Consider the following 24,891-nt stretch of genomic DNA (forward strand, 5'->3'; position numbering starts at 1 on the left):
CATTTAATGATGAATTGACTAAATGTCTGTTTTATCAGACTCACTTTGACTATATATGTTGTAGCAAGAGATTGTTTCTCGCTTACGGCCATACCAGCCTGGGTACGCCCGATCTCGTCTGATCTCGGAAGCTAAGCAGGGTCGGGCCTGGTTAGTACTTGGATGGGAGACCGCCTGGGAATACCAGGTGCTGTAAGCATTTTGTCCACGAGGGTGTGCCCCTGCACTATTTCATCAGCAACACTGCTTTGTAGTAAGCATTTAATGATGAATTGACTAAATGCAGCTTCCTGCCTTTTTAATAGGATCAAATTTCCTTGTGTTTTCAATTAGCATCTGCCTTGTATTTATAAGACAAACAAGAATATTGTTGCTGAATGCAGCTTGTGTGTGCTTTGTGCTCCTTTGCCCTGTTCAAATGATGAAAGGAAATAAAGTTTGTATTTTATCCAACTACCTGTGCTAAAAAGTGATGGGAACAGTGTTTGTAATTTCTTCTACTTTTTCAGTGACACAAAGTTCAAGCTGCTTATCTAATTGGTGAAAATGCAATGTCTGTTTATCACACTCACTTTGACTATATATGTTGTAGCAAGAGATTGTTTCTCGCTTACGGCCATACCAGCCTGGGTACGCCCGATCTCGTCTGATCTCGGAAGCTAAGCAGGGTCGGGCCTGGTTAGTACTTGGATGGGAGACCGCCTGGGAATACCAGGTGCTGTAAGCATTTTGTCCACGAGGGTGTGCTCTTGCACTATTTCATCAGCAACACTGCCTTGTATTAAGCATTTAATGATGAATTGACTAAATGTCTGTTTTATCAGACTCACTTTGACTATATATGTTGTAGCAAGAGATTGTTTCTCGCTTACGGCCATACCAGCCTGGGTACGCCCGATCTCGTCTGATCTCGGAAGCTAAGCAGGGTCGGGCCTGGTTAGTACTTGGATGGGAGACCGCCTGGGAATACCAGGTGCTGTAAGCATTTTGTCCACGAGGGTGTGCCACTGCACTATTTCATCAGCAACACTGCCTTGTAGTAAGCATTTAATGATGAATTGACTAAATGCAGCTTCCTGCCTTTTTAATAGGATCACATTTCCTTGTGTTTTCAATTAGCATCTGCCTTGTATTTATAAGACAAACAAGAATATTGTTGCTGAATGCAGCTTGTGTGTGCTTTGTGCTCCTTTGCCCTGTTCAAATGATGAAAGGAAATAAAGTTTGTATTTTATCCAACTACCTGTGCTAAAAAGTGATGGGAACAGTGTTTGTAATTTCTTCTACTTTTTCAGTGACACAAAGTTCAAGCTGCTTATCTAATTGGTGAAAATGCAATGTCTGTTTATCACACTCACTTTGACTATATATGTTGTAGCAAGAGGTTGTTTCTCGCTTACGGCCATACCAGCCTGGGTACGCCCAATCTCGTCTGATCTCGGAAGCTAAGCAGGGTCGTGCCTGGTTAGTACTTGGATGGGAGACCGCCTGGGAATACCAGGTGCTGTAAGCATTTTGTCCACGAGGGTGTGCTCTTGCACTATTTCATCAGCAACACTGCCTTGTATTAAGCATTTAATGATGAATTGACTAAATGTCTGTTTTATCAGACTCACTTTGACTATATATGTTGTAGCAAGAGATTGTTTCTCGCTTACGGCCATACCAGCCTGGGTACGCCCGATCTCGTCTGATCTCGGAAGCTAAGCAGGGTCGGGCCTGGTTAGTACTTGGATGGGAGACCGCCTGGGAATACCAGGTGCTGTAAGCATTTTGTCCACGAGGGTGTGCCCCTGCACTATTTCATCAGCAACACTGCCTTGTAGTAAGCATTTAATGATGAATTGACTAAATGCAGCTTCCTGCCTTTTTAATAGGATCAAATTTCCTTGTGTTTTCAATTAGCATCTGCCTTGTATTTATAAGACAAACAAGAATATTGTTGCTGAATGCAGCTTGTGTGTGCTTTGTGCTCCTTTGCCCTGTTCAAATGATGAAAGGAAATAAAGTTTGTATTTTATCCAACTACCTGTGCTAAAAAGTGATGGGAACAGTGTTTGTAATTTCTTCTACTTTTTCAGTGACACAAAGTTCAAGCTGCTTATCTAATTGGTGAAAATGCAATGTCTGTTTATCACACTCACTTTGACTATATATGTTGTAGCAAGAGGTTGTTTCTCGCTTACGGCCATACCAGCCTGGGTACGCCCAATCTCGTCTGATCTCGGAAGCTAAGCAGGGTCGGGCCTGGTTAGTACTTGGATGGGAGACCGCCTGGGAATACCAGGTGCTGTAAGCATTTTGTCCACGAGGGTGTGCTCTTGCACTATTTCATCAGCAACACTGCCTTGTATTAAGCATTTAATGATGAATTGACTAAATGTCTGTTTTATCAGACTCACTTTGACTATATATGTTGTAGCAAGAGATTGTTTCTCGCTTACGGCCATACCAGCCTGGGTACGCCCGATCTCGTCTGATCTCGGAAGCTAAGCAGGGTCGGGCCTGGTTAGTACTTGGATGGGAGACCGCCTGGGAATACCAGGTGCTGTAAGCATTTTGTCCACGAGGGTGTGCCCCTGCACTATTTCATCAGCAACACTGCCTTGTAGTAAGCATTTAATGATGAATTGACTAAATGCAGCTTCCTGCCTTTTTAATAGGATCAAATTTCCTTGTGTTTTCAATTAGCATCTGCCTTGTATTTATAAGACAAACAAGAATATTGTTGCTGAATGCAGCTTGTGTGTGCTTTGTGCTCCTTTGCCCTGTTCAAATGATGAAAGGAAATAAAGTTTGTATTTTATCCAACTACCTGTGCTAAAAAGTGATGGGAACAGTGTTTGTAATTTCTTCTACTTTTTCAGTGACACAAAGTTCAAGCTGCTTATCTAATTGGTGAAAATGCAATGTCTGTTTATCACACTCACTTTGACTATATATGTTGTAGCAAGAGATTGTTTCTCGCTTACGGCCATACCAGCCTGGGTACGCCCGATCTCGTCTGATCTCGGAAGCTAAGCAGGGTCGGGCCTGGTTAGTACTTGGATGGGAGACCGCCTGGGAATACCAGGTGCTGTAAGCATTTTGTCCACGAGGGTGTGCCCCTGCACTATTTCATCAGCAACACTGCCTTGTAGTAAGCATTTAATGATGAATTGACTAAATGCAGCTTCCTGCCTTTTTAATAGGATCAAATTTCCTTGTGTTTTCAATTAGCATCTGCCTTGTATTTATAAGACAAACAAGAATATTGTTGCTGAATGCAGCTTGTGTGTGCTTTGTGCTCCTTTGCCCTGTTCAAATGATGAAAGGAAATAAAGTTTGTATTTTATCCAACTACCTGTGCTAAAAAGTGATGGGAACAGTGTTTGTAATTTCTTCTACTTTTTCAGTGACACAAAGTTCAAGCTGCTTATCTAATTGGTGAAAATGCAATGTCTGTTTATGACACTCACTTTGACTATATATGTTGTAGCAAGAGGTTGTTTCTCGCTTACGGCCATACCAGCCTGGGTACGCCCGATCTCGTCTGATCTCGGAAGCTAAGCAGGGTCGGGCCTGGTTAGTACTTGGATGGGAGACCGCCTGGGAATACCAGGTGCTGTAAGCATTTTGTCCACGAGGGTGTGCCCCTGCACTATTTCATCAGCAACACTGCCTTGTAGTAAGCATTTAATGATGAATTGACTAAATGCAGCTTCCTGCCTTTTTAATAGGATCAAATTTCCTTGTGTTTTCAATTAGCATCTGCCTTGTATTTATAAGACAAACAAGAATATTGTTGCTGAATGCAGCTTGTGTGTGCTTTGTGCTCCTTTGCCCTGTTCAAATGATGAAAGGAAATAAAGTTTGTATTTTATCCAACTACCTGTGCTAAAAAGTGATGGGAACAGTGTTTGTAATTTCTTCTACTTTTTCAGTGACACAAAGTTCAAGCTGCTTATCTAATTGGTGAAAATGCAATGTCTGTTTATCACACTCACTTTGACTATATATGTTGTAGCAAGAGGTTGTTTCTCGCTTACGGCCATACCAGCCTGGGTACGCCCAATCTCGTCTGATCTCGGAAGCTAAGCAGGGTCGGGCCTGGTTAGTACTTGGATGGGAGACCGCCTGGGAATACCAGGTGCTGTAAGCATTTTGTCCACGAGGGTGTGCTCTTGCACTATTTCATCAGCAACACTGCCTTGTATTAAGCATTTAATGATGAATTGACTAAATGTCTGTTTTATCAGACTCACTTTGACTATATATGTTGTAGCAAGAGATTGTTTCTCGCTTACGGCCATACCAGCCTGGGTACGCCCGATCTCGTCTGATCTCGGAAGCTAAGCAGGGTCGGGCCTGGTTAGTACTTGGATGGGAGACCGCCTGGGAATACCAGGTGCTGTAAGCATTTTGTCCACGAGGGTGTGCCCCTGCACTATTTCATCAGCAACACTGCCTTGTAGTAAGCATTTAATGATGAATTGACTAAATGCAGCTTCCTGCCTTTTTAATAGGATCAAATTTCCTTGTGTTTTCAATTAGCATCTGCCTTGTATTTATAAGACAAACAAGAATATTGTTGCTGAATGCAGCTTGTGTGTGCTTTGTGCTCCTTTGCCCTGTTCAAATGATGAAAGGAAATAAAGTTTGTATTTTATCCAACTACCTGTGCTAAAAAGTGATGGGAACAGTGTTTGTAATTTCTTCTACTTTTTCAGTGACACAAAGTTCAAGCTGCTTATCTAATTGGTGAAAATGCAATGTCTGTTTATCACACTCACTTTGACTATATATGTTGTAGCAAGAGATTGTTTCTCGCTTACGGCCATACCAGCCTGGGTACGCCCGATCTCGTCTGATCTCGGAAGCTAAGCAGGGTCGGGCCTGGTTAGTACTTGGATGGGAGACCGCCTGGGAATACCAGGTGCTGTAAGCATTTTGTCCACGAGGGTGTGCCCCTGCACTATTTCATCAGCAACACTGCCTTGTAGTAAGCATTTAATGATGAATTGACTAAATGCAGCTTCCTGCCTTTTTAATAGGATCAAATTTCCTTGTGTTTTCAATTAGCATCTGCCTTGTATTTATAAGACAAACAAGAATATTGTTGCTGAATGCAGCTTGTGTGTGCTTTGTGCTCCTTTGCCCTGTTCAAATGATGAAAGGAAATAAAGTTTGTATTTTATCCAACTACCTGTGCTAAAAAGTGATGGGAACAGTGTTTGTAATTTCTTCTACTTTTTCAGTGACACAAAGTTCAAGCTGCTTATCTAATTGGTGAAAATGCAATGTCTGTTTATGACACTCACTTTGACTATATATGTTGTAGCAAGAGGTTGTTTCTCGCTTACGGCCATACCAGCCTGGGTACGCCCAATCTCGTCTGATCTCGGAAGCTAAGCAGGGTCGTGCCTGGTTAGTACTTGGATGGGAGACCGCCTGGGAATACCAGGTGCTGTAAGCATTTTGTCCACGAGGGTGTGCTCTTGCACTATTTCATCAGCAACACTGCCTTGTATTAAGCATTTAATGATGAATTGACTAAATGTCTGTTTTATCAGACTCACTTTGACTATATATGTTGTAGCAAGAGATTGTTTCTCGCTTACGGCCATACCAGCCTGGGTACGCCCGATCTCGTCTGATCTCGGAAGCTAAGCAGGGTCGGGCCTGGTTAGTACTTGGATGGGAGACCGCCTGGGAATACCATGTGCTGTAAGCATTTTGTCCACGAGGGTGTGCCCCTGCACTATTTCATCAGCAACACTGCCTTGTAGTAAGCATTTAATGATGAATTGACTAAATGCAGCTTCCTGCCTTTTTAATAGGATCAAATTTCCTTGTGTTTTCAATTAGCATCTGCCTTGTATTTATAAGACAAACAAGAATATTGTTGCTGAATGCAGCTTGTGTGTGCTTTGTGCTCCTTTGCCCTGTTCAAATGATGAAAGGAAATAAAGTTTGTATTTTATCCAACTACCTGTGCTAAAAAGTGATGGGAACAGTGTTTGTAATTTCTTCTACTTTTTCAGTGACACAAAGTTCAAGCTGCTTATCTAATTGGTGAAAATGCAATGTCTGTTTATCACACTCACTTTGACTATATATGTTGTAGCAAGAGGTTGTTTCTCGCTTACGGCCATACCAGCCTGGGTACGCCCAATCTCGTCTGATCTCGGAAGCTAAGCAGGGTCGGGCCTGGTTAGTACTTGGATGGGAGACCGCCTGGGAATACCAGGTGCTGTAAGCATTTTGTCCACGAGGGTGTGCTCTTGCACTATTTCATCAGCAACACTGCCTTGTATTAAGCATTTAATGATGAATTGACTAAATGTCTGTTTTATCAGACTCACTTTGACTATATATGTTGTAGCAAGAGATTGTTTCTCGCTTACGGCCATACCAGCCTGGGTACGCCCGATCTCGTCTGATCTCGGAAGCTAAGCAGGGTCGGGCCTGGTTAGTACTTGGATGGGAGACCGCCTGGGAATACCAGGTGCTGTAAGCATTTTGTCCACGAGGGTGTGCCCCTGCACTATTTCATCAGCAACACTGCCTTGTAGTAAGCATTTAATGATGAATTGACTAAATGCAGCTTCCTGCCTTTTTAATAGGATCAAATTTCCTTGTGTTTTCAATTAGCATCTGCCTTGTATTTATAAGACAAACAAGAATATTGTTGCTGAATGCAGCTTGTGTGTGCTTTGTGCTCCTTTGCCCTGTTCAAATGATGAAAGGAAATAAAGTTTGTATTTTATCCAACTACCTGTGCTAAAAAGTGATGGGAACAGTGTTTGTAATTTCTTCTACTTTTTCAGTGACACAAAGTTCAAGCTGCTTATCTAATTGGTGAAAATGCAATGTCTGTTTATCACACTCACTTTGACTATATATGTTGTAGCAAGAGGTTGTTTCTCGCTTACGGCCATACCAGCCTGGGTACGCCCAATCTCGTCTGATCTCGGAAGCTAAGCAGGGTCGGGCCTGGTTAGTACTTGGATGGGAGACCGCCTGGGAATACCAGGTGCTGTAAGCATTTTGTCCACGAGGGTGTGCTCTTGCACTATTTCATCAGCAACACTGCCTTGTATTAAGCATTTAATGATGAATTGACTAAATGTCTGTTTTATCAGACTCACTTTGACTATATATGTTGTAGCAAGAGATTGTTTCTCGCTTACGGCCATACCAGCCTGGGTACGCCCGATCTCGTCTGATCTCGGAAGCTAAGCAGGGTCGGGCCTGGTTAGTACTTGGATGGGAGACCGCCTGGGAATACCAGGTGCTGTAAGCATTTTGTCCACGAGGGTGTGCCCCTGCACTATTTCATCAGCAACACTGCCTTGTAGTAAGCATTTAATGATGAATTGACTAAATGCAGCTTCCTGCCTTTTTAATAGGATCAAATTTCCTTGTGTTTTCAATTAGCATCTGCCTTGTATTTATAAGACAAACAAGAATATTGTTGCTGAATGCAGCTTGTGTGTGCTTTGTGCTCCTTTGCCCTGTTCAAATGATGAAAGGAAATAAAGTTTGTATTTTATCCAACTACCTGTGCTAAAAAGTGATGGGAACAGTGTTTGTAATTTCTTCTACTTTTTCAGTGACACAAAGTTCAAGCTGCTTATCTAATTGGTGAAAATGCAATGTCTGTTTATCACACTCACTTTGACTATATATGTTGTAGCAAGAGATTGTTTCTCGCTTACGGCCATACCAGCCTGGGTACGCCCGATCTCGTCTGATCTCGGAAGCTAAGCAGGGTCGGGCCTGGTTAGTACTTGGATGGGAGACCGCCTGGGAATACCAGGTGCTGTAAGCATTTTGTCCACGAGGGTGTGCCCCTGCACTATTTCATCAGCAACACTGCCTTGTAGTAAGCATTTAATGATGAATTGACTAAATGCAGCTTCCTGCCTTTTTAATAGGATCAAATTTCCTTGTGTTTTCAATTAGCATCTGCCTTGTATTTATAAGACAAACAAGAATATTGTTGCTGAATGCAGCTTGTGTGTGCTTTGTGCTCCTTTGCCCTGTTCAAATGATGAAAGGAAATAAAGTTTGTATTTTATCCAACTACCTGTGGTAAAAAGTGATGGGAACAGTGTTTGTAATTTCTTCTACTTTTTCAGTGACACAAAGTTCAAGCTGCTTATCTAATTGGTGAAAATGCAATGTCTGTTTATCACACTCACTTTGACTATATATGTTGTAGCAAGAGATTGTTTCTCGCTTACGGCCATACCAGCCTGGGTACGCCCGATCTCGTCTGATCTCGGAAGCTAAGCAGGGTCGGGCCTGGTTAGTACTTGGATGGGAGACCGCCTGGGAATACCAGGTGCTGTAAGCATTTTGTCCACGAGGGTGTGCTCTTGCACTATTTCATCAGCAACACTGCCTTGTATTAAGCATTTAATGATGAATTGACTAAATGTCTGTTTTATCAGACTCACTTTGACTATATATGTTGTAGCAAGAGATTGTTTCTCGCTTACGGCCATACCAGCCTGGGTACGCCCGATCTCGTCTGATCTCGGAAGCTAAGCAGGGTCGGGCCTGGTTAGTACTTGGATGGGAGACCGCCTGGGAATACCAGGTGCTGTACGCATTTTGTCCACGAGGGTGTGCCCCTGCACTATTTCATCAGCAACACTGCCTTGTAGTAAGCATTTAATGATGAATTGACTAAATGCAGCTTCCTGCCTTTTTAATAGGATCAAATTTCCTTGTGTTTTCAATTAGCATCTGCCTTGTATTTATAAGACAAACAAGAATATTGTTGCTGAATGCAGCTTGTGTGTGCTTTGTGCTCCTTTGCCCTGTTCAAATGATGAAAGGAAATAAAGTTTGTATTTTATCCAACTACCTGTGCTAAAAAGTGATGGGAACAGTGTTTGTAATTTCTTCTACTTTTTCAGTGACACAAAGTTCAAGCTGCTTATCTAATTGGTGAAAATGCAATGTCTGTTTATCACACTCACTTTGACTATATATGTTGTAGCAAGAGATTGTTTCTCGCTTACGGCCATACCAGCCTGGGTACGCCCGATCTCGTCTGATCTCGGAAGCTAAGCAGGGTCGGGCCTGGTTAGTACTTGGATGGGAGACCGCCTGGGAATACCAGGTGCTGTAAGCATTTTGTCCACGAGGGTGTGCCCCTGCACTATTTCATCAGCAACACTGCCTTGTAGTAAGCATTTAATGATGAATTGACTAAATGCAGCTTCCTGCCTTTTTAATAGGATCAAATTTCCTTGTGTTTTCAATTAGCATCTGCCTTGTATTTATAAGACAAACAAGAATATTGTTGCTGAATGCAGCTTGTGTGTGCTTTGTGCTCCTTTGCCCTGTTCAAATGATGAAAGGAAATAAAGTTTGTATTTTATCCAACTACCTGTGCTAAAAAGTGATGGGAACAGTGTTTGTAATTTCTTCTACTTTTTCAGTGACACAAAGTTCAAGCTGCTTATCTAATTGGTGAAAATGCAATGTCTGTTTATCACACTCACTTTGACTATATATGTTGTAGCAAGAGGTTGTTTCTCGCTTACGGCCATACCAGCCTGGGTACTCCCAATCTCGTCTGATCTCGGAAGCTAAGCAGGGTCGGGCCTGGTTAGTACTTGGATGGGAGACCGCCTGGGAATACCAGGTGCTGTAAGCATTTTGTCCACGAGGGTGTGCTCTTGCACTATTTCATCAGCAACACTGCCTTGTATTAAGCATTTAATGATGAATTGACTAAATGTCTGTTTTATCAGACTCACTTTGACTATATATGTTGTAGCAAGAGATTGTTTCTCGCTTACGGCCATACCAGCCTGGGTACGCCCGATCTCGTCTGATCTCGGAAGCTAAGCATGGTCGGGCCTGGTTAGTACTTGGATGGGAGACCGCCTGGGAATACCAGGTGCTGTAAGCATTTTGTCCACGAGGGTGTGCCCCTGCACTATTTCATCAGCAACACTGCCTTGTAGTAAGCATTTAATGATGAATTGACTAAATGCAGCTTCCTGCCTTTTTAATAGGATCAAATTTCCTTGTGTTTTCAATTAGCATCTGCCTTGTATTTATAAGACAAACAAGAATATTGTTGCTGAATGCAGCTTGTGTGTGCTTTGTGCTCCTTTGCCCTGTTCAAATGATGAAAGGAAATAAAGTTTGTATTTTATCCAACTACCTGTGCTAAAAAGTGATGGGAACAGTGTTTGTAATTTCTTCTACTTTTTCAGTGACACAAAGTTCAAGCTGCTTATCTAATTGGTGAAAATGCAATGTCTGTTTATCACACTCACTTTGACTATATATGTTGTAGCAAGAGATTGTTTCTCGCTTACGGCCATACCAGCCTGGGTACGCCCGATCTCGTCTGATCTCGGAAGCTAAGCAGGGTCGGGCCTGGTTAGTACTTGGATGGGAGACCGCCTCGGAATACCAGGTGCTGTAAGCATTTTGTCCACGAGGGTGTGCCCCTGCACTATTTCATCAGCAACACTGCCTTGTAGTAAGCATTTAATGATGAATTGACTAAATGCAGCTTCCTGCCTTTTTAATAGGATCAAATTTCCTTGTGTTTTCAATTAGCATCTGCCTTGTATTTATAAGACAAACAAGAATATTGTTGCTGAATGCAGCTTGTGTGTGCTTTGTGCTCCTTTGCCCTGTTCAAATGATGAAAGGAAATAAAGTTTGTATTTTATCCAACTACCTGTGGTAAAAAGTGATGGGAACAGTGTTTGTAATTTCTTCTACTTTTTCAGTGACACAAAGTTCAAGCTGCTTATCTAATTGGTGAAAATGCAATGTCTGTTTATCACACTCACTTTGACTATATATGTTGTAGCAAGAGATTGTTTCTCGCTTACGGCCATACCAGCCTGGGTACGCCCGATCTCGTCTGATCTCGGAAGCTAAGCAGGGTCGGGCCTGGTTAGTACTTGGATGGGAGACCGCCTGGGAATACCAGGTGCTGTAAGCATTTTGTCCACGAGGGTGTGCTCTTGCACTATTTCATCAGCAACACTGCCTTGTATTAAGCATTTAATGATGAATTGACTAAATGTCTGTTTTATCAGACTCACTTTGACTATATATGTTGTAGCAAGAGATTGTTTCTCGCTTACGGCCATACCAGCCTGGGTACGCCCGATCTCGTCTGATCTCGGAAGCTAAGCAGGGTCGGGCCTGGTTAGTACTTGGATGGGAGACCGCCTGGGAATACCAGGTGCTGTAAGCATTTTGTCCACGAGGGTGTGCCCCTGCACTATTTCATCAGCAACACTGCCTTGTAGTAAGCATTTAATGATGAATTGACTAAATGCAGCTTCCTGCCTTTTTAATAGGATCAAATTTCCTTGTGTTTTCAATTAGCATCTGCCTTGTATTTATAAGACAAACAAGAATATTGTTGCTGAATGCAGCTTGTGTGTGCTTTGTGCTCCTTTGCCCTGTTCAAATGATGAAAGGAAATAAAGTTTGTATTTTATCCAACTACCTGTGCTAAAAAGTGATGGGAACAGTGTTTGTAATTTCTTCTACTTTTTCAGTGACACAAAGTTCAAGCTGCTTATCTAATTGGTGAAAATGCAATGTCTGTTTATCACACTCACTTTGACTATATATGTTGTAGCAAGAGATTGGTTCTCGCTTACGGCCATACCAGCCTGGGTACGCCCGATCTCGTCTGATCTCGGAAGCTAAGCAGGGTCAGGCCTGGTTAGTACTTGGATGGGAGACCGCCTGGGAATACCAGGTGCTGTAAGCATTTTGTCCACGAGGGTGTGCCCCTGCACTATTTCATCAGCAACACTGCCTTGTAGTAAGCATTTAATGATGAATTGACTAAATGCAGCTTCCTGCCTTTTTAATAGGATCAAATTTCCTTGTGTTTTCAATTAGCATCTGCCTTGTATTTATAAGACAAACAAGAATATTGTTGCTGAATGCAGCTTGTGTGTGCTTTGTGCTCCTTTGCCCTGTTCAAATGATGAAAGGAAATAAAGTTTGTATTTTATCCAACTACCTGTGCTAAAAAGTGATGGGAACAGTGTTTGTAATTTCTTCTACTTTTTCAGTGACACAAAGTTCAAGCTGCTTATCTAATTGGTGAAAATGCAATGTCTGTTTATCACACTCACTTTGACTATATATGTTGTAGCAAGAGATTGGTTCTCGCTTACGGCCATACCAGCCTGGGTACGCCCGATCTCGTCTGATCTCGGAAGCTAAGCAGGGTCGGGCCTGGTTAGTACTTGGATGGGAGACCGCCTGGGAATACCAGGTGCTGTAAGCATTTTGTCCACGAGGGTGTGCTCTTGCACTATTTCATCAGCAACACTGCCTTGTATTAAGCATTTAATGATGAATTGACTAAATGTCTGTTTTATCAGACTCACTTTGACTATATATGTTGTAGCAAGAGATTGTTTCTCGCTTACGGCCATACCAGCCTGGGTACGCCCGATCTCGTCTGATCTCGGAAGCTAAGCAGGGTCGGGCCTGGTTAGTACTTGGATGGGAGAACGCCTGGGAATACCAGGTGCTGTAAGCATTTTGTCCACGAGGGTGTGCCCCTGCACTATTTCATCAGCAACACTGCCTTGTAGTAAGCATTTAATGATGAATTGACTAAATGCAGCTTCCTGCCTTTTTAATAGGATCAAATTTCCTTGTGTTTTCAATTAGCATCTGCCTTGTATTTATAAGACAAACAAGAATATTGTTGCTGAATGCAGCTTGTGTGTGCTTTGTGCTCCTTTGCCCTGTTCAAATGATGAAAGGAAATAAAGTTTGTATTTTATCCAACTACCTGTGCTAAAAAGTGATGGGAACAGTGTTTGTAATTTCTTCTACTTTTTCAGTGACACAAAGTTCAAGCTGCTTATCTAATTGGTGAAAATGCAATGTCTGTTTATCACACTCACTTTGACTATATATGTTGTAGCAAGAGATTGTTTCTCGCTTACGGCCATACCAGCCTGGGTACGCCCGATCTCGTCTGATCTCGGAAGCTAAGCAGGGTCGGGCCTGGTTAGTACTTGGATGGGAGACCGCCTGGGAATACCAGGTGCTGTAAGCATTTTGTCCACGAGGGTGTGCCCCTGCACTATTTCATCAGCAACACTGCCTTGTAGTAAGCATTTAATGATGAATTGACTAAATGCAGCTTCCTGCCTTTTTAATAGGATCAAATTTCCTTGTGTTTTCAATTAGCATCTGCCTTGTATTTATAAGACAAACAAGAATATTGTTGCTGAATGCAGCTTGTGTGTGCTTTGTGCTCCTTTGCCCTGTTCAAATGATGAAAGGAAATAAAGTTTGTATTTTATCCAACTACCTGTGGTAAAAAGTGATGGGAACAGTGTTTGTAATTTCTTCTACTTTTTCAGTGACACAAAGTTCAAGCTGCTTATCTAATTGGTGAAAATGCAATGTCTGTTTATCACACTCACTTTGACTATATATGTTGTAGCAAGAGATTGTTTCTCGCTTACGGCCATACCAGCCTGGGTACGCCCGATCTCGTCTGATCTCGGAAGCTAAGCAGGGTCGGGCCTGGTTAGTACTTGGATGGGAGACCGCCTGGGAATACCAGGTGCTGTAAGCATTTTGTCCACGAGGGTGTGCTCTTGCACTATTTCATCAGCAACACTGCCTTGTATTAAGCATTTAATGATGAATTGACTAAATGTCTGTTTTATCAGACTCACTTTGACTATATATGTTGTAGCAAGAGATTGTTTCTCGCTTACGGCCATACCAGCCTGGGTACGCCCGATCTCGTCTGATCTCGGAAGCTAAGCAGGGTCGGGCCTGGTTAGTACTTGGATGGGAGACCGCCTGGGAATACCAGGTGCTGTACGCATTTTGTCCACGAGGGTGTGCCCCTGCACTATTTCATCAGCAACACTGCCTTGTAGTAAGCATTTAATGATGAATTGACTAAATGCAGCTTCCTGCCTTTTTAATAGGATCAAATTTCCTTGTGTTTTCAATTAGCATCTGCCTTGTATTTATAAGACAAACAAGAATATTGTTGCTGAATGCAGCTTGTGTGTGCTTTGTGCTCCTTTGCCCTGTTCAAATGATGAAAGGAAATAAAGTTTGTATTTTATCCAACTACCTGTGCTAAAAAGTGATGGGAACAGTGTTTGTAATTTCTTCTACTTTTTCAGTGACACAAAGTTCAAGCTGCTTATCTAATTGGTGAAAATGCAATGTCTGTTTATCACACTCACTTTGACTATATATGTTGTAGCAAGAGATTGTTTCTCGCTTACGGCCATACCAGCCTGGGTACGCCCGATCTCGTCTGATCTCGGAAGCTAAGCAGGGTCGGGCCTGGTTAGTACTTGGATGGGAGACCGCCTGGGAATACCAGGTGCTGTAAGCATTTTGTCCACGAGGGTGTGCCCCTGCACTATTTCATCAGCAACACTGCCTTGTAGTAAGCATTTAATGATGAATTGACTAAATGCAGCTTCCTGCCTTTTTAATAGGATCAAATTTCCTTGTGTTTTCAATTAGCATCTGCCTTGTATTTATAAGACAAACAAGAATATTGTTGCTGAATGCAGCTTGTGTGTGCTTTGTGCTCCTTTGCCCTGTTCAAATGATGAAAGGAAATAAAGTTTGTATTTTATCCAACTACCTGTGCTAAAAAGTGATGGGAACAGTGTTTGTAATTTCTTCTACTTTTTCAGTGACACAAAGTTCAAGCTGCTTATCTAATTGGTGAAAATGCAATGTCTGTTTATCACACTCACTTTGACTATATATGTTGTAGCAAGAGGTTGTTTCTCGCTTACGGCCATACCAGCCTGGGTACTCCCAATCTCGTCTGATCTCGGAAGCTAAGCAGGGTCGGGCCTGGTTAGTACTTGGATGGGAGACCGCCTGGGAATACCAGGTGCTGTAAGCATTTTGTCCACGAGGGTGTGCTCTTGCACTATTTCATCAGCAACACTGCCTTGTATTAAGCATTTAATGATGAATTGACTAAATGTCTGTTTTATCAGACTCACTTTGACTATATATGTTGTAGCAAGAGATTGTTTCTCGCTTACGGCCATACCAGCCTGGGTACGCCCGATCTCGTCTGATCTCGGAAGCTAAGCATGGTCGGGCCTGGTTAGTACTTGGATGGGAGACCGCCTGGGAATACCAGGTGCTGTAAGCATTTTGTCCACGAGGGTGTGCCCCTGCACTATTTCATCAGCAACACTGCCTTGTAGTAAGCATTTAATGATGAATTGACTAAATGCAGCTTCCTGCCTTTTTAATAGGATCAAATTTCCTTGTGTTTTCAATTAGCATCTGCCTTGTATTTATAAGACAAACAAGAATATTGTTGCTGAATGCAGCTTGTGTGTGCTTTGTGCTCCTTTGCCCTGTTCAAATGATGAAAGGAAATAAAGTTTGTATTTTATCCAACTACCTGTGCTAAAAAGTGATGGGAACAGTGTTTGTAATTTCTTCTACTTTTTCAGTGACACAAAGTTCAAGCTGCTTATCTAATTGGTGAAAATGCAATGTCTGTTTATCACACTCACTTTGACTATATATGTTGTAGCAAGAGATTGTTTCTCGCTTACGGCCATACCAGCCTGGGTACGCCCGATCTCGTCTGATCTCGGAAGCTAAGCAGGGTCGGGCCTGGTTAGTACTTGGATGGGAGACCGCCTCGGAATACCAGGTGCTGTAAGCATTTTGTCCACGAGGGTGTGCCCCTGCACTATTTCATCAGCAACACTGCCTTGTAGTAAGCATTTAATGATGAATTGACTAAATGCAGCTTCCTGCCTTTTTAATAGGATCAAATTTCCTTGTGTTTTCAATTAGCATCTGCCTTGTATTTATAAGACAAACAAGAATATTGTTGCTGAATGCAGCTTGTGTGTGCTTTGTGCTCCTTTGCCCTGTTCAAATGATGAAAGGAAATAAAGTTTGTATTTTATCCAACTACCTGTGGTAAAAAGTGATGGGAACAGTGTTTGTAATTTCTTCTACTTTTTCAGTGACACAAAGTTCAAGCTGCTTATCTAATTGGTGAAAATGCAATGTCTGTTTATCACACTCACTTTGACTATATATGTTGTAGCAAGAGATTGTTTCTCGCTTACGGCCATACCAGCCTGGGTACGCCCGATCTCGTCTGATCTCGGAAGCTAAGCAGGGTCGGGCCTGGTTAGTACTTGGATGGGAGACCGCCTGGGAATACCAGGTGCTGTAAGCATTTTGTCCACGAGGGTGTGCTCTTGCACTATTTCATCAGCAACACTGCCTTGTATTAAGCATTTAATGATGAATTGACTAAATGTCTGTTTTATCAGACTCACTTTGACTATATATGTTGTAGCAAGAGATTGTTTCTCGCTTACGGCCATACCAGCCTGGGTACGCCCGATCTCGTCTGATCTCGGAAGCTAAGCAGGGTCGGGCCTGGTTAGTACTTGGATGGGAGACCGCCTGGGAATACCAGGTGCTGTAAGCATTTTGTCCACGAGGGTGTGCCCCTGCACTATTTCATCAGCAACACTGCCTTGTAGTAAGCATTTAATGATGAATTGACTAAATGCAGCTTCCTGCCTTTTTAATAGGATCAAATTTCCTTGTGTTTTCAATTAGCATCTGCCTTGTATTTATAAGACAAACAAGAATATTGTTGCTGAATGCAGCTTGTGTGTGCTTTGTGCTCCTTTGCCCTGTTCAAATGATGAAAGGAAATAAAGTTTGTATTTTATCCAACTACCTGTGCTAAAAAGTGATGGGAACAGTGTTTGTAATTTCTTCTACTTTTTCAGTGACACAAAGTTCAAGCTGCTTATCTAATTGGTGAAAATGCAATGTCTGTTTATCACACTCACTTTGACTATATATGTTGTAGCAAGAGATTGGTTCTCGCTTACGGCCATACCAGCCTGGGTACGCCCGATCTCGTCTGATCTCGGAAGCTAAGCAGGGTCAGGCCTGGTTAGTACTTGGATGGGAGACCGCCTGGGAATACCAGGTGCTGTAAGCATTTTGTCCACGAGGGTGTGCCCCTGCACTATTTCATCAGCAACACTGCCTTGTAGTAAGCATTTAATGATGAATTGACTAAATGCAGCTTCCTGCCTTTTTAATAGGATCAAATTTCCTTGTGTTTTCAATTAGCATCTGCCTTGTATTTATAAGACAAACAAGAATATTGTTGCTGAATGCAGCTTGTGTGTGCTTTGTGCTCCTTTGCCCTGTTCAAATGATGAAAGGAAATAAAGTTTGTATTTTATCCAACTACCTGTGCTAAAAAGTGATGGGAACAGTGTTTGTAATTTCTTCTACTTTTTCAGTGACACAAAGTTCAAGCTGCTTATCTAATTGGTGAAAATGCAATGTCTGTTTATCACACTCACTTTGACTATATATGTTGTAGCAAGAGATTGGTTCTCGCTTACGGCCATACCAGCCTGGGTACGCCCGATCTCGTCTGATCTCGGAAGCTAAGCAGGGTCGGGCCTGGTTAGTACTTGGATGGGAGACCGCCTGGGAATACCAGGTGCTGTAAGCATTTTGTCCACGAGGGTGTGCTCTTGCACTATTTCATCAGCAACACTGCCTTGTATTAAGCATTTAATGATGAATTGACTAAATGTCTGTTTTATCAGACTCACTTTGACTATATATGTTGTAGCAAGAGATTGTTTCTCGCTTACGGCCATACCAGCCTGGGTACGCCCGATCTCGTCTGATCTCGGAAGCTAAGCAGGGTCGGGCCTGGTTAGTACTTGGATGGGAGACCGCCTGGGAATACCAGGTGCTGTAAGCATTTTGTCCACGAGGGTGTGCCCCTGCACTATTTCATCAGCAACACTGCCTTGTAGTAAGCATTTAATGATGAATTGACTAAATGCAGCTTCCTGCCTTTTTAATAGGATCAAATTTCCTTGTGTTTTCAATTAGCATCTGCCTTGTATTTATAAGACAAACAAGAATATTGTTGCTGAATGCAGCTTGTGTGTGCTTTGTGCTCCTTTGCCCTGTTCAAATGATGAAAGGAAATAAAGTTTGTATTTTATCCAACTACCTGTGCTAAAAAGTGATGGGAACAGTGTTTGTAATTTCTTCTACTTTTTCAGTGACACAAAGTTCAAGCTGCTTATCTAATTGGTGAAAATGCAATGTCTGTTTATCACACTCACTTTGACTATATATGTTGTAGCAAGAGATTGTTTCTCGCTTACGGCCATACCAGCCTGGGTACGCCCGATCTCGTCTGATCTCGGAAGCTAAGCAGGGTCGGGCCTGGTTAGTACTTGGATGGGAGACCGCCTGGGAATACCAGGTGCTGTAAGCATTTTGTCCACGAGGGTGTGCTCTTGCACTATTTCATCATCAACACTGCCTTGTATTAAGCATTTAATGATGAATTGACTAAATGTCTGTTTTATCAGACTCACTTTGACTATATATGTTGTAGCAAGAGATTGTTTCTCGCTTACGGCCATACCAGCCTGGGTACGCCCGATCTCGTCTGATCTCGGAAGCTATGCAGGGTCGGGCCTGGTTAGTACTTGGATGGGAGACCGCCTGGGAATACCAGGTGCTGTAAGCATTTTGTCCACGAGGGTGTGCCCCTGCACTATTTCATCAGCAACACTGCCTTGTAGTAAGCATTTAATGATGAATTGACTAAATGCAGCTTCCTGCCTTTTTAATAGGATCAAATTTCCTTGTGTTTTCAATTAGCATCTGCCTTGTATTTATAAGACAAACAAGAATATTGTTGCTGAATGCAGCTTGTGTGTGCTTTGTGCTCCTTTGCCCTGTTCAAATGATGAAAGGAAATAAAGTTTGTATTTTATCCAACTACCTGTGCTAAAAAGTGATGGGAACAGTGTTTGTAATTTCTTCTACTTTTTCAGTGACACAAAGTTCAAGCTGCTTATCTAATTGGTGAAAATGCAATGTCTGTTTATCACACTCACTTTGACTATATATGTTGTAGCAAGAGATTGGTTCTCGCTTACGGCCATACCAGCCTGGGTACGCCCGATCTCGTCTGATCTCGGAAGCTAAGCAGGGTCGGGCCTGGTTAGTACTTGGATGGGAGACCGCCTGGGAATACCAGGTGCTGTAAGCATTTTGTCCACGAGGGTGTGCTCTTGCACTATTTCATCAGCAACACTGCCTTGTATTAAGCATTTAATGATGAATTGACTAAATGTCTGTTTTATCAGACTCACTTTGACTATATATGTTGTAGCAAGAGATTGTTTCTCGCTTACGGCCATACCAGCCTGGGTACGCCCGATCTCGTCTGATCTCGGAAGCTAAGCAGGGTCGGGCCTGGTTAGTACTTGGATGGGAGACCGCCTGGGAATACCAGGTGCTGTAAGCATTTTGTCCACGAGGGTGTGCCCCTGCACTATTTCATCAGCAACACTGCCTTGTAGTAAGCATTTAATGATGAATTGACTAAATGCAGCTTCCTGCCTTTTTAATAGGATCAAATTTCCTTGTGTTTTCAATTAGCATCTGCCTTGTATTTATAAGACAAACAAGAATATTGTTGCTGAATGCAGCTTGTGTGTGCTTTGTGCTCCTTTGCCCTGTTCAAATGATGAAAGGAAATAAAGTTTGTATTTTATCCAACTACCTGTGCTAAAAAGTGATGGGAACAGTGTTTGTAATTTCTTCTACTTTTTCAGTGACACAAAGTTCAAGCTGCTTATCTAATTGGTGAAAATGCAATGTCTGTTTATCACACTCACTTTGACTATATATGTTGTAGCAAGAGATTGTTTCTCGCTTACGGCCATACCAGCCTGGGTACGCCCGATCTCGTCTGATCTCGGAAGCTAAGCAGGGTCGGGCCTGGTTAGTACTTGGATGGGAGACCGCCTGGGAATACCAGGTGCTGTAAGCATTTTGTCCACGAGGGTGTGCTCTTGCACTATTTCATCATCAACACTGCCTTGTATTAAGCATTTAATGATGAATTGACTAAATGTCTGTTTTATCAGACTCACTTTGACTATATATGTTGTAGCAAGAGATTGTTTCTCGCTTACGGCCATACCAGCCTGGGTACGCCCGATCTCGTCTGATCTCGGAAGCTATGCAGGGTCGGGCCTGGTTAGTACTTGGATGGGAGACCGCCTGGGAATACCAGGTGCTGTAAGCATTTTGTCCACGAGGGTGTGCCCCTGCACTATTTCATCAGCAACACTGCCTTGTAGTAAGCATTTAATGATGAATTGACTAAATGCAGCTTCCTGCCTTTTTAATAGGATCAAATTTCCTTGTGTTTTCAATTAGCATCTGCCTTGTATTTATAAGACAAACAAGAATATTGTTGCTGAATGCAGCTTGTGTGTGCTTTGTGCTCCTTTGCCCTGTTCAAATGATGAAAGGAAATAAAGTTTGTATTTTATCCAACTACCTGTGCTAAAAAGTGATGGGAACAGTGTTTGTAATTTCTTCTACTTTTTCAGTGACACAAAGTTCAAGCTGCTTATCTAATTGGTGAAAATGCAATGTCTGTTTATCACACTCACTTTGACTATATATGTTGTAGCAAGAGATTGTTTCTCGCTTACGGCCATACCAGCCTGGGTACGCCCGATCTCGTCTGATCTCGGAAGCTAAGCAGGGTCGGGCCTGGTTAGTACTTGGATGGGAGACCGCCTGGGAATACCAGGTGCTGTAAGCATTTTGTCCACGAGGGTGTGCTCTTGCACTATTTCATCAGCAACACTGCCTTGTATTAAGCATTTAATGATGAATTGACTAAATGTCTGTTTTATCAGACTCACTTTGACTATATATGTTGTAGCAAGAGATTGTTTCTCGCTTACGGCCATACCAGCCTGGGTACGCCCGATCTCGTCTGATCTCGGAAGCTAAGCAGGGTCGGGCCTGGTTAGTACTTGGATGGGAGACCGCCTGGGAATACCAGGTGCTGTAAGCATTTTGTCCACGAGGGTGTGCCCCTGCACTATTTCATCAGCAACACTGCCTTGTAGTAAGCATTTAATGATGAATTGACTAAATGCAGCTTCCTGCCTTTTTAATAGGATCAAATTTCCTTGTGTTTTCAATTAGCATCTGCCTTGTATTTATAAGACAAACAAGAATATTGTTGCTGAATGCAGCTTGTGTGTGCTTTGTGCTCCTTTGCCCTGTTCAAATGATGAAAGGAAATAAAGTTTGTATTTTATCCAACTACCTGTGCTAAAAAGTGATGGGAACAGTGTTTGTAATTTCTTCTACTTTTTCAGTGACACAAAGTTCAAGCTGCTTATCTAATTGGTGAAAATGCAATGTCTGTTTATCACACTCACTTTGACTATATATGTTGTAGCAAGAGATTGTTTCTCGCTTACGGCCATACCAGCCTGGGTACGCCCGATCTCGTCTGATCTCGGAAGCTAAGCAGGGTCGGGCCTGGTTAGTACTTGGATGGGAGACCGCCTGGGAATACCAGGTGCTGTAAGCATTTTGTCCACGAGGGTGTGCTCTTGCACTATTTCATCAGCAACACTGCCTTGTATTAAGCATTTAATGATGAATTGACTAAATGTCTGTTTTATCAGACTCACTTTGACTATATATGTTGTAGCAAGAGATTGTTTCTCGCTTACGGCCATACCAGCCTGGGTACGCCCGATCTCGTCTGATCTCGGAAGCTAAGCAGGGTCGGGCCTGGTTAGTACTTGGATGGGAGTCTGCCTGGGAATACCAGGTGCTGTAAGCATTTTGTCCACGAGGGTGTGCCCCTGCACTATTTCATCAGCAACACTGCCTTGTAGTAAGCATTTAATGATGAATTGACTAAATGCAGCTTCCTGCCTTTTTAATAGGATCAAATTTCCTTGTGTTTTCAATTAGCATCTGCCTTGTATTTATAAGACAAACAAGAATATTGTTGCTGAATGCAGCTTGTGTGTGCTTTGTGCTCCTTTGCCCTGTTCAAATGATGAAAGGAAATAAAGTTTGTATTTTATCCAACTACCTGTGCTAAAAAGTGATGGGAACAGTGTTTGTAATTTCTTCTACTTTTTCAGTGACACAAAGTTCAAGCTGCTTATCTAATTGGTGAAAATGCAATGTCTGTTTATCACACTCACTTTGACTATATATGTTGTAGCAAGAGATTGTTTCTCGCTTACGGCCATACCAGCCTGGGTACGCCCGATCTCGTCTGATCTCGGAAGCTAAGCAGGGTCGGGCCTGGTTAGTACTTGGATGGGAGACCGCCTGGGAATACCAGGTGCTGTAAGCATTTTGTCCACGAGGGTGTGCTCTTGCACTATTTCATCAGCAACACTGCCTTGTATTAAGCATTTAATGATGAATTGACTAAATGTCTGTTTTATCAGACTCACTTTGACTATATATGTTGTAGCAAGAGATTGTTTCTCGCTTACGGCCATACCAGCCTGGGTACGCCCGATCTCGTCTGATCTCGGAAGCTAAGCAGGGTCGGGCCTGGTTAGTACTTGGATGGGAGACCGCCTGGGAATACCAGGTGCTGTAAGCATTTTGTCCACGAGGGTGTGCTCTTGCACTATTTCATCAGCAACACTGCCTTGTATTAAGCATTTAATGATGAATTGACTAAATGTCTGTTTTATCAGACTCACTTTGACTATATATGTTGTAGCAAGAGATTGTTTCTCGCTTACGGCCATACCAGCCTGGGTACGCCCGATCTCGTCTGATCTCGGAAGCTAAGCAGGGTCGGGCCTGGTTAGTACTTGGATGGGAGACCGCCTGGGAATACCAGGTGCTGTAAGCATTTTGTCCACGAGGGTGTGCCCCTGCACTATTTCATCAGCAACACTGCCTTGTAGTAAGCATTTAATGATGAATTGACTAAATGCAGCTTCCTGCCTTTTTAATAGGATCAAATTTCCTTGTGTTTTCAATTAGCATCTGCCTTGTATTTATAAGACAAACAAGAATATTGTTGCTGAATGCAGCTTGTGTGTGCTTTGTGCTCCTTTGCCCTGTTCAAATGATGAAAGGAAATAAAGTTTGTATTTTATCCAACTACCTGTGCTAAAAAGTGATGGGAACAGTGTTTGTAATTTCTTCTACTTTTTCAGTGACACAAAGTTCAAGCTGCTTATCTAATTGGTGAAAATGCAATGTCTGTTTATCAGACTCACTTTGACTATATATGTTGTAGCAAGAGATTGTTTCTCGCTTACGGCCATACCAGCCTGGGTACGCCCGATCTCGTCTGATCTCGGAAGCTAAGCAGGGTCGGGCCTGGTTAGTACTTGGATGGGAGACCGCCTGGGAATACCAGGTGCTGTAAGCATTTTGTCCACGAGGGTGTGCTCTTGCACTATTTCATCAGCAACACTGCCTTGTATTAAGCATTTAATGATGAATTGACTAAATGTCTGTTTTATCAGACTCACTTTGACTATATATGTTGTAGCAAGAGATTGTTTCTCGCTTACGGCCATACCAGCCTGGGTACGCCCGATCTCGTCTGATCTCGGAAGCGAAGCAGGGTCGGGCCTGGTTAGTACTTGGATGGGAGACCGCCTGGGAATACCAGGTGCTGTAAGCATTTTGTCCACGAGGGTGTGCCCCTGCACTATTTCATCAGCAACACTGCCTTGTAGTAAGCATTTAATGATGAATTGACTAAATGCAGCTTCCTGCCTTTTTAATAGGATCAAATTTCCTTGTGTTTTCAATTAGCATCTGCCTTGTATTTATAAGACAAACAAGAATATTGTTGCTGAATGCAGCTTGTGTGTGCTTTGTGCTCCTTTGCCCTGTTCAAATGATGAAAGGAAATAAAGTTTGTATTTTATCCAACTACCTGTGGTAAAAAGTGATGGGAACAGTGTTTGTAATTTCTTCTACTTTTTCAGTGACACAAAGTTCAAGCTGCTTATCTAATTGGTGAAAATGCAATGTCTGTTTATCACCCTCACTTTGACTATATATGTTGTAGCAAGAGATTGTTTCTCGCTTACGGCCATACCAGCCTGGGTACGCCCGATCTCGTCTGATCTCGGAAGCTAAGCAGGGTCGGGCCTGGTTAGTACTTGGATGGGAGACCGCCTGGGAATACCAGGTGCTGTAAGCATTTTGTCCACGAGGGTGTGCTCTTGCACTATTTCATCAGCAACACTGCCTTGTATTAAGCATTTAATGATGAATTGACTAAATGTCTGTTTTATCAGACTCACTTTGACTATATATGTTGTAGCAAGAGATTGTTTCTCGCTTACGGCCATACCAGCCTGGGTACGCCCGATCTCGTCTGATCTCGGAAGCTAAGCAGGGTCGGGCCTGGTTAGTACTTGGATGGGAGACCGCCTGGGAATACCAGGTGCTGTAAGCATTTTGTCCACGAGGGTGTGCCCCTGCACTATTTCATCAGCAACACTGCCTTGTAGTAAGCATTTAATGATGAATTGACTAAATGCAGCTTCCTGCCTTTTTAATAGGATCAAATTTCCTTGTGTTTTCAATTAGCATCTGCCTTGTATTTATAAGACAAACAAGAATATTGTTGCTGAATGCAGCTTGTGTGTGCTTTGTGCTCCTTTGCCCTGTTCAAATGATGAAAGGAAATAAAGTTTGTATTTTATCCAACTACCTGTGCTAAAAAGTGATGGGAACAGTGTTTGTAATTTCTTCTACTTTTTCAGTGACACAAAGTTCAAGCTGCTTATCTAATTGGTGAAAATGCAATGTCTGTTTATCACACTCACTTTGACTATATATGTTGTAGCAAGAGATTGTTTCTCGCTTACGGCCATACCAGCCTGGGTACGCCCGATCTCGTCTGATCTCGGAAGCTAAGCAGGGTCGGGCCTGGTTAGTACTTGGATGGGAGACCGCCTGGGAATACCAGGTGCTGTAAGCATTTTGTCCACGAGGGTGTGC

At 42.6% G+C, this 24,891-nt stretch overlaps 60 non-coding genes across 60 annotated transcripts; all 60 read left to right on the plus strand.

The window, feature by feature from the left end:
• The first annotated feature begins 80 nt into the window (after window positions 1–80).
• Window positions 81–199, plus strand: LOC145872024 (5S ribosomal RNA). The gene has a single exon (XR_014387656.1). It is a non-coding gene; the product is annotated as a 5S ribosomal RNA (ribosomal RNA).
• Window positions 200–608: 409 nt separating this feature from the next.
• LOC145872025 (5S ribosomal RNA) lies at window positions 609–727 on the plus strand. The gene has a single exon (XR_014387657.1). It is a non-coding gene; the product is annotated as a 5S ribosomal RNA (ribosomal RNA).
• Window positions 728–866: 139 nt separating this feature from the next.
• On the plus strand, window positions 867–985 carry LOC145872026 (5S ribosomal RNA). Its single transcript, XR_014387658.1, has one exon. It is a non-coding gene; the product is annotated as a 5S ribosomal RNA (ribosomal RNA).
• Window positions 986–1,394: 409 nt separating this feature from the next.
• LOC145870414 (5S ribosomal RNA) lies at window positions 1,395–1,513 on the plus strand. The gene has a single exon (XR_014386410.1). It is a non-coding gene; the product is annotated as a 5S ribosomal RNA (ribosomal RNA).
• Window positions 1,514–1,652: 139 nt separating this feature from the next.
• LOC145872027 (5S ribosomal RNA) lies at window positions 1,653–1,771 on the plus strand. The gene has a single exon (XR_014387659.1). It is a non-coding gene; the product is annotated as a 5S ribosomal RNA (ribosomal RNA).
• A 409-nt stretch (window positions 1,772–2,180) lies between these two features.
• LOC145868829 (5S ribosomal RNA) lies at window positions 2,181–2,299 on the plus strand. The gene has a single exon (XR_014384824.1). It is a non-coding gene; the product is annotated as a 5S ribosomal RNA (ribosomal RNA).
• A 139-nt stretch (window positions 2,300–2,438) lies between these two features.
• On the plus strand, window positions 2,439–2,557 carry LOC145872028 (5S ribosomal RNA). Its single transcript, XR_014387660.1, has one exon. It is a non-coding gene; the product is annotated as a 5S ribosomal RNA (ribosomal RNA).
• A 409-nt stretch (window positions 2,558–2,966) lies between these two features.
• On the plus strand, window positions 2,967–3,085 carry LOC145872029 (5S ribosomal RNA). Its single transcript, XR_014387661.1, has one exon. It is a non-coding gene; the product is annotated as a 5S ribosomal RNA (ribosomal RNA).
• Window positions 3,086–3,494: 409 nt separating this feature from the next.
• Window positions 3,495–3,613, plus strand: LOC145872030 (5S ribosomal RNA). The gene has a single exon (XR_014387662.1). It is a non-coding gene; the product is annotated as a 5S ribosomal RNA (ribosomal RNA).
• A 409-nt stretch (window positions 3,614–4,022) lies between these two features.
• Window positions 4,023–4,141, plus strand: LOC145868830 (5S ribosomal RNA). The gene has a single exon (XR_014384825.1). It is a non-coding gene; the product is annotated as a 5S ribosomal RNA (ribosomal RNA).
• Window positions 4,142–4,280: 139 nt separating this feature from the next.
• On the plus strand, window positions 4,281–4,399 carry LOC145872031 (5S ribosomal RNA). The gene has a single exon (XR_014387663.1). It is a non-coding gene; the product is annotated as a 5S ribosomal RNA (ribosomal RNA).
• A 409-nt stretch (window positions 4,400–4,808) lies between these two features.
• On the plus strand, window positions 4,809–4,927 carry LOC145872032 (5S ribosomal RNA). Its single transcript, XR_014387664.1, has one exon. It is a non-coding gene; the product is annotated as a 5S ribosomal RNA (ribosomal RNA).
• A 409-nt stretch (window positions 4,928–5,336) lies between these two features.
• LOC145870415 (5S ribosomal RNA) lies at window positions 5,337–5,455 on the plus strand. Its single transcript, XR_014386411.1, has one exon. It is a non-coding gene; the product is annotated as a 5S ribosomal RNA (ribosomal RNA).
• A 139-nt stretch (window positions 5,456–5,594) lies between these two features.
• On the plus strand, window positions 5,595–5,713 carry LOC145868599 (5S ribosomal RNA). Its single transcript, XR_014384595.1, has one exon. It is a non-coding gene; the product is annotated as a 5S ribosomal RNA (ribosomal RNA).
• A 409-nt stretch (window positions 5,714–6,122) lies between these two features.
• On the plus strand, window positions 6,123–6,241 carry LOC145868831 (5S ribosomal RNA). Its single transcript, XR_014384826.1, has one exon. It is a non-coding gene; the product is annotated as a 5S ribosomal RNA (ribosomal RNA).
• A 139-nt stretch (window positions 6,242–6,380) lies between these two features.
• Window positions 6,381–6,499, plus strand: LOC145872034 (5S ribosomal RNA). Its single transcript, XR_014387666.1, has one exon. It is a non-coding gene; the product is annotated as a 5S ribosomal RNA (ribosomal RNA).
• Window positions 6,500–6,908: 409 nt separating this feature from the next.
• On the plus strand, window positions 6,909–7,027 carry LOC145868832 (5S ribosomal RNA). The gene has a single exon (XR_014384827.1). It is a non-coding gene; the product is annotated as a 5S ribosomal RNA (ribosomal RNA).
• Window positions 7,028–7,166: 139 nt separating this feature from the next.
• LOC145872035 (5S ribosomal RNA) lies at window positions 7,167–7,285 on the plus strand. The gene has a single exon (XR_014387667.1). It is a non-coding gene; the product is annotated as a 5S ribosomal RNA (ribosomal RNA).
• A 409-nt stretch (window positions 7,286–7,694) lies between these two features.
• LOC145872036 (5S ribosomal RNA) lies at window positions 7,695–7,813 on the plus strand. The gene has a single exon (XR_014387668.1). It is a non-coding gene; the product is annotated as a 5S ribosomal RNA (ribosomal RNA).
• A 409-nt stretch (window positions 7,814–8,222) lies between these two features.
• On the plus strand, window positions 8,223–8,341 carry LOC145872037 (5S ribosomal RNA). Its single transcript, XR_014387669.1, has one exon. It is a non-coding gene; the product is annotated as a 5S ribosomal RNA (ribosomal RNA).
• A 139-nt stretch (window positions 8,342–8,480) lies between these two features.
• Window positions 8,481–8,599, plus strand: LOC145867913 (5S ribosomal RNA). Its single transcript, XR_014383906.1, has one exon. It is a non-coding gene; the product is annotated as a 5S ribosomal RNA (ribosomal RNA).
• Window positions 8,600–9,008: 409 nt separating this feature from the next.
• LOC145872038 (5S ribosomal RNA) lies at window positions 9,009–9,127 on the plus strand. The gene has a single exon (XR_014387670.1). It is a non-coding gene; the product is annotated as a 5S ribosomal RNA (ribosomal RNA).
• Window positions 9,128–9,536: 409 nt separating this feature from the next.
• LOC145868898 (5S ribosomal RNA) lies at window positions 9,537–9,655 on the plus strand. The gene has a single exon (XR_014384893.1). It is a non-coding gene; the product is annotated as a 5S ribosomal RNA (ribosomal RNA).
• A 139-nt stretch (window positions 9,656–9,794) lies between these two features.
• On the plus strand, window positions 9,795–9,913 carry LOC145868047 (5S ribosomal RNA). The gene has a single exon (XR_014384041.1). It is a non-coding gene; the product is annotated as a 5S ribosomal RNA (ribosomal RNA).
• A 409-nt stretch (window positions 9,914–10,322) lies between these two features.
• Window positions 10,323–10,441, plus strand: LOC145867718 (5S ribosomal RNA). The gene has a single exon (XR_014383711.1). It is a non-coding gene; the product is annotated as a 5S ribosomal RNA (ribosomal RNA).
• A 409-nt stretch (window positions 10,442–10,850) lies between these two features.
• On the plus strand, window positions 10,851–10,969 carry LOC145872039 (5S ribosomal RNA). Its single transcript, XR_014387671.1, has one exon. It is a non-coding gene; the product is annotated as a 5S ribosomal RNA (ribosomal RNA).
• Window positions 10,970–11,108: 139 nt separating this feature from the next.
• On the plus strand, window positions 11,109–11,227 carry LOC145872040 (5S ribosomal RNA). The gene has a single exon (XR_014387672.1). It is a non-coding gene; the product is annotated as a 5S ribosomal RNA (ribosomal RNA).
• Window positions 11,228–11,636: 409 nt separating this feature from the next.
• Window positions 11,637–11,755, plus strand: LOC145868449 (5S ribosomal RNA). Its single transcript, XR_014384445.1, has one exon. It is a non-coding gene; the product is annotated as a 5S ribosomal RNA (ribosomal RNA).
• A 409-nt stretch (window positions 11,756–12,164) lies between these two features.
• LOC145872041 (5S ribosomal RNA) lies at window positions 12,165–12,283 on the plus strand. Its single transcript, XR_014387673.1, has one exon. It is a non-coding gene; the product is annotated as a 5S ribosomal RNA (ribosomal RNA).
• A 139-nt stretch (window positions 12,284–12,422) lies between these two features.
• LOC145869145 (5S ribosomal RNA) lies at window positions 12,423–12,541 on the plus strand. Its single transcript, XR_014385141.1, has one exon. It is a non-coding gene; the product is annotated as a 5S ribosomal RNA (ribosomal RNA).
• Window positions 12,542–12,950: 409 nt separating this feature from the next.
• On the plus strand, window positions 12,951–13,069 carry LOC145872042 (5S ribosomal RNA). The gene has a single exon (XR_014387674.1). It is a non-coding gene; the product is annotated as a 5S ribosomal RNA (ribosomal RNA).
• Window positions 13,070–13,478: 409 nt separating this feature from the next.
• On the plus strand, window positions 13,479–13,597 carry LOC145872043 (5S ribosomal RNA). The gene has a single exon (XR_014387675.1). It is a non-coding gene; the product is annotated as a 5S ribosomal RNA (ribosomal RNA).
• Window positions 13,598–13,736: 139 nt separating this feature from the next.
• On the plus strand, window positions 13,737–13,855 carry LOC145867914 (5S ribosomal RNA). Its single transcript, XR_014383907.1, has one exon. It is a non-coding gene; the product is annotated as a 5S ribosomal RNA (ribosomal RNA).
• Window positions 13,856–14,264: 409 nt separating this feature from the next.
• On the plus strand, window positions 14,265–14,383 carry LOC145872045 (5S ribosomal RNA). The gene has a single exon (XR_014387677.1). It is a non-coding gene; the product is annotated as a 5S ribosomal RNA (ribosomal RNA).
• A 409-nt stretch (window positions 14,384–14,792) lies between these two features.
• Window positions 14,793–14,911, plus strand: LOC145868899 (5S ribosomal RNA). The gene has a single exon (XR_014384894.1). It is a non-coding gene; the product is annotated as a 5S ribosomal RNA (ribosomal RNA).
• Window positions 14,912–15,050: 139 nt separating this feature from the next.
• On the plus strand, window positions 15,051–15,169 carry LOC145868049 (5S ribosomal RNA). The gene has a single exon (XR_014384043.1). It is a non-coding gene; the product is annotated as a 5S ribosomal RNA (ribosomal RNA).
• A 409-nt stretch (window positions 15,170–15,578) lies between these two features.
• Window positions 15,579–15,697, plus strand: LOC145867719 (5S ribosomal RNA). The gene has a single exon (XR_014383712.1). It is a non-coding gene; the product is annotated as a 5S ribosomal RNA (ribosomal RNA).
• Window positions 15,698–16,106: 409 nt separating this feature from the next.
• Window positions 16,107–16,225, plus strand: LOC145872046 (5S ribosomal RNA). Its single transcript, XR_014387678.1, has one exon. It is a non-coding gene; the product is annotated as a 5S ribosomal RNA (ribosomal RNA).
• A 139-nt stretch (window positions 16,226–16,364) lies between these two features.
• On the plus strand, window positions 16,365–16,483 carry LOC145872047 (5S ribosomal RNA). Its single transcript, XR_014387679.1, has one exon. It is a non-coding gene; the product is annotated as a 5S ribosomal RNA (ribosomal RNA).
• Window positions 16,484–16,892: 409 nt separating this feature from the next.
• On the plus strand, window positions 16,893–17,011 carry LOC145868451 (5S ribosomal RNA). Its single transcript, XR_014384447.1, has one exon. It is a non-coding gene; the product is annotated as a 5S ribosomal RNA (ribosomal RNA).
• A 409-nt stretch (window positions 17,012–17,420) lies between these two features.
• Window positions 17,421–17,539, plus strand: LOC145872048 (5S ribosomal RNA). The gene has a single exon (XR_014387680.1). It is a non-coding gene; the product is annotated as a 5S ribosomal RNA (ribosomal RNA).
• Window positions 17,540–17,678: 139 nt separating this feature from the next.
• Window positions 17,679–17,797, plus strand: LOC145872049 (5S ribosomal RNA). Its single transcript, XR_014387681.1, has one exon. It is a non-coding gene; the product is annotated as a 5S ribosomal RNA (ribosomal RNA).
• Window positions 17,798–18,206: 409 nt separating this feature from the next.
• LOC145872051 (5S ribosomal RNA) lies at window positions 18,207–18,325 on the plus strand. Its single transcript, XR_014387683.1, has one exon. It is a non-coding gene; the product is annotated as a 5S ribosomal RNA (ribosomal RNA).
• Window positions 18,326–18,464: 139 nt separating this feature from the next.
• Window positions 18,465–18,583, plus strand: LOC145868772 (5S ribosomal RNA). The gene has a single exon (XR_014384768.1). It is a non-coding gene; the product is annotated as a 5S ribosomal RNA (ribosomal RNA).
• A 409-nt stretch (window positions 18,584–18,992) lies between these two features.
• Window positions 18,993–19,111, plus strand: LOC145872052 (5S ribosomal RNA). The gene has a single exon (XR_014387684.1). It is a non-coding gene; the product is annotated as a 5S ribosomal RNA (ribosomal RNA).
• Window positions 19,112–19,250: 139 nt separating this feature from the next.
• On the plus strand, window positions 19,251–19,369 carry LOC145872053 (5S ribosomal RNA). The gene has a single exon (XR_014387685.1). It is a non-coding gene; the product is annotated as a 5S ribosomal RNA (ribosomal RNA).
• A 409-nt stretch (window positions 19,370–19,778) lies between these two features.
• LOC145872054 (5S ribosomal RNA) lies at window positions 19,779–19,897 on the plus strand. The gene has a single exon (XR_014387686.1). It is a non-coding gene; the product is annotated as a 5S ribosomal RNA (ribosomal RNA).
• A 139-nt stretch (window positions 19,898–20,036) lies between these two features.
• On the plus strand, window positions 20,037–20,155 carry LOC145868773 (5S ribosomal RNA). The gene has a single exon (XR_014384769.1). It is a non-coding gene; the product is annotated as a 5S ribosomal RNA (ribosomal RNA).
• A 409-nt stretch (window positions 20,156–20,564) lies between these two features.
• Window positions 20,565–20,683, plus strand: LOC145872055 (5S ribosomal RNA). Its single transcript, XR_014387687.1, has one exon. It is a non-coding gene; the product is annotated as a 5S ribosomal RNA (ribosomal RNA).
• Window positions 20,684–20,822: 139 nt separating this feature from the next.
• LOC145872057 (5S ribosomal RNA) lies at window positions 20,823–20,941 on the plus strand. Its single transcript, XR_014387689.1, has one exon. It is a non-coding gene; the product is annotated as a 5S ribosomal RNA (ribosomal RNA).
• A 409-nt stretch (window positions 20,942–21,350) lies between these two features.
• Window positions 21,351–21,469, plus strand: LOC145872058 (5S ribosomal RNA). Its single transcript, XR_014387690.1, has one exon. It is a non-coding gene; the product is annotated as a 5S ribosomal RNA (ribosomal RNA).
• A 139-nt stretch (window positions 21,470–21,608) lies between these two features.
• On the plus strand, window positions 21,609–21,727 carry LOC145868911 (5S ribosomal RNA). The gene has a single exon (XR_014384906.1). It is a non-coding gene; the product is annotated as a 5S ribosomal RNA (ribosomal RNA).
• Window positions 21,728–22,136: 409 nt separating this feature from the next.
• On the plus strand, window positions 22,137–22,255 carry LOC145872059 (5S ribosomal RNA). Its single transcript, XR_014387691.1, has one exon. It is a non-coding gene; the product is annotated as a 5S ribosomal RNA (ribosomal RNA).
• Window positions 22,256–22,394: 139 nt separating this feature from the next.
• Window positions 22,395–22,513, plus strand: LOC145872060 (5S ribosomal RNA). The gene has a single exon (XR_014387692.1). It is a non-coding gene; the product is annotated as a 5S ribosomal RNA (ribosomal RNA).
• Window positions 22,514–22,652: 139 nt separating this feature from the next.
• LOC145872061 (5S ribosomal RNA) lies at window positions 22,653–22,771 on the plus strand. The gene has a single exon (XR_014387693.1). It is a non-coding gene; the product is annotated as a 5S ribosomal RNA (ribosomal RNA).
• A 409-nt stretch (window positions 22,772–23,180) lies between these two features.
• LOC145872062 (5S ribosomal RNA) lies at window positions 23,181–23,299 on the plus strand. Its single transcript, XR_014387694.1, has one exon. It is a non-coding gene; the product is annotated as a 5S ribosomal RNA (ribosomal RNA).
• A 139-nt stretch (window positions 23,300–23,438) lies between these two features.
• Window positions 23,439–23,557, plus strand: LOC145875178 (5S ribosomal RNA). The gene has a single exon (XR_014390812.1). It is a non-coding gene; the product is annotated as a 5S ribosomal RNA (ribosomal RNA).
• Window positions 23,558–23,966: 409 nt separating this feature from the next.
• Window positions 23,967–24,085, plus strand: LOC145872063 (5S ribosomal RNA). The gene has a single exon (XR_014387695.1). It is a non-coding gene; the product is annotated as a 5S ribosomal RNA (ribosomal RNA).
• A 139-nt stretch (window positions 24,086–24,224) lies between these two features.
• On the plus strand, window positions 24,225–24,343 carry LOC145872064 (5S ribosomal RNA). The gene has a single exon (XR_014387696.1). It is a non-coding gene; the product is annotated as a 5S ribosomal RNA (ribosomal RNA).
• Window positions 24,344–24,752: 409 nt separating this feature from the next.
• On the plus strand, window positions 24,753–24,871 carry LOC145872065 (5S ribosomal RNA). Its single transcript, XR_014387697.1, has one exon. It is a non-coding gene; the product is annotated as a 5S ribosomal RNA (ribosomal RNA).
• The last annotated feature ends 20 nt before the right edge of the window (window positions 24,872–24,891 follow it).

This window comes from Salmo salar, unplaced genomic scaffold (genome assembly GCF_965601325.2).
Source record: "Salmo salar unplaced genomic scaffold, fSalSal1 ptg000293l, whole genome shotgun sequence".
Taxonomy (NCBI): Eukaryota; Metazoa; Chordata; class Actinopteri; order Salmoniformes; family Salmonidae; genus Salmo; species Salmo salar.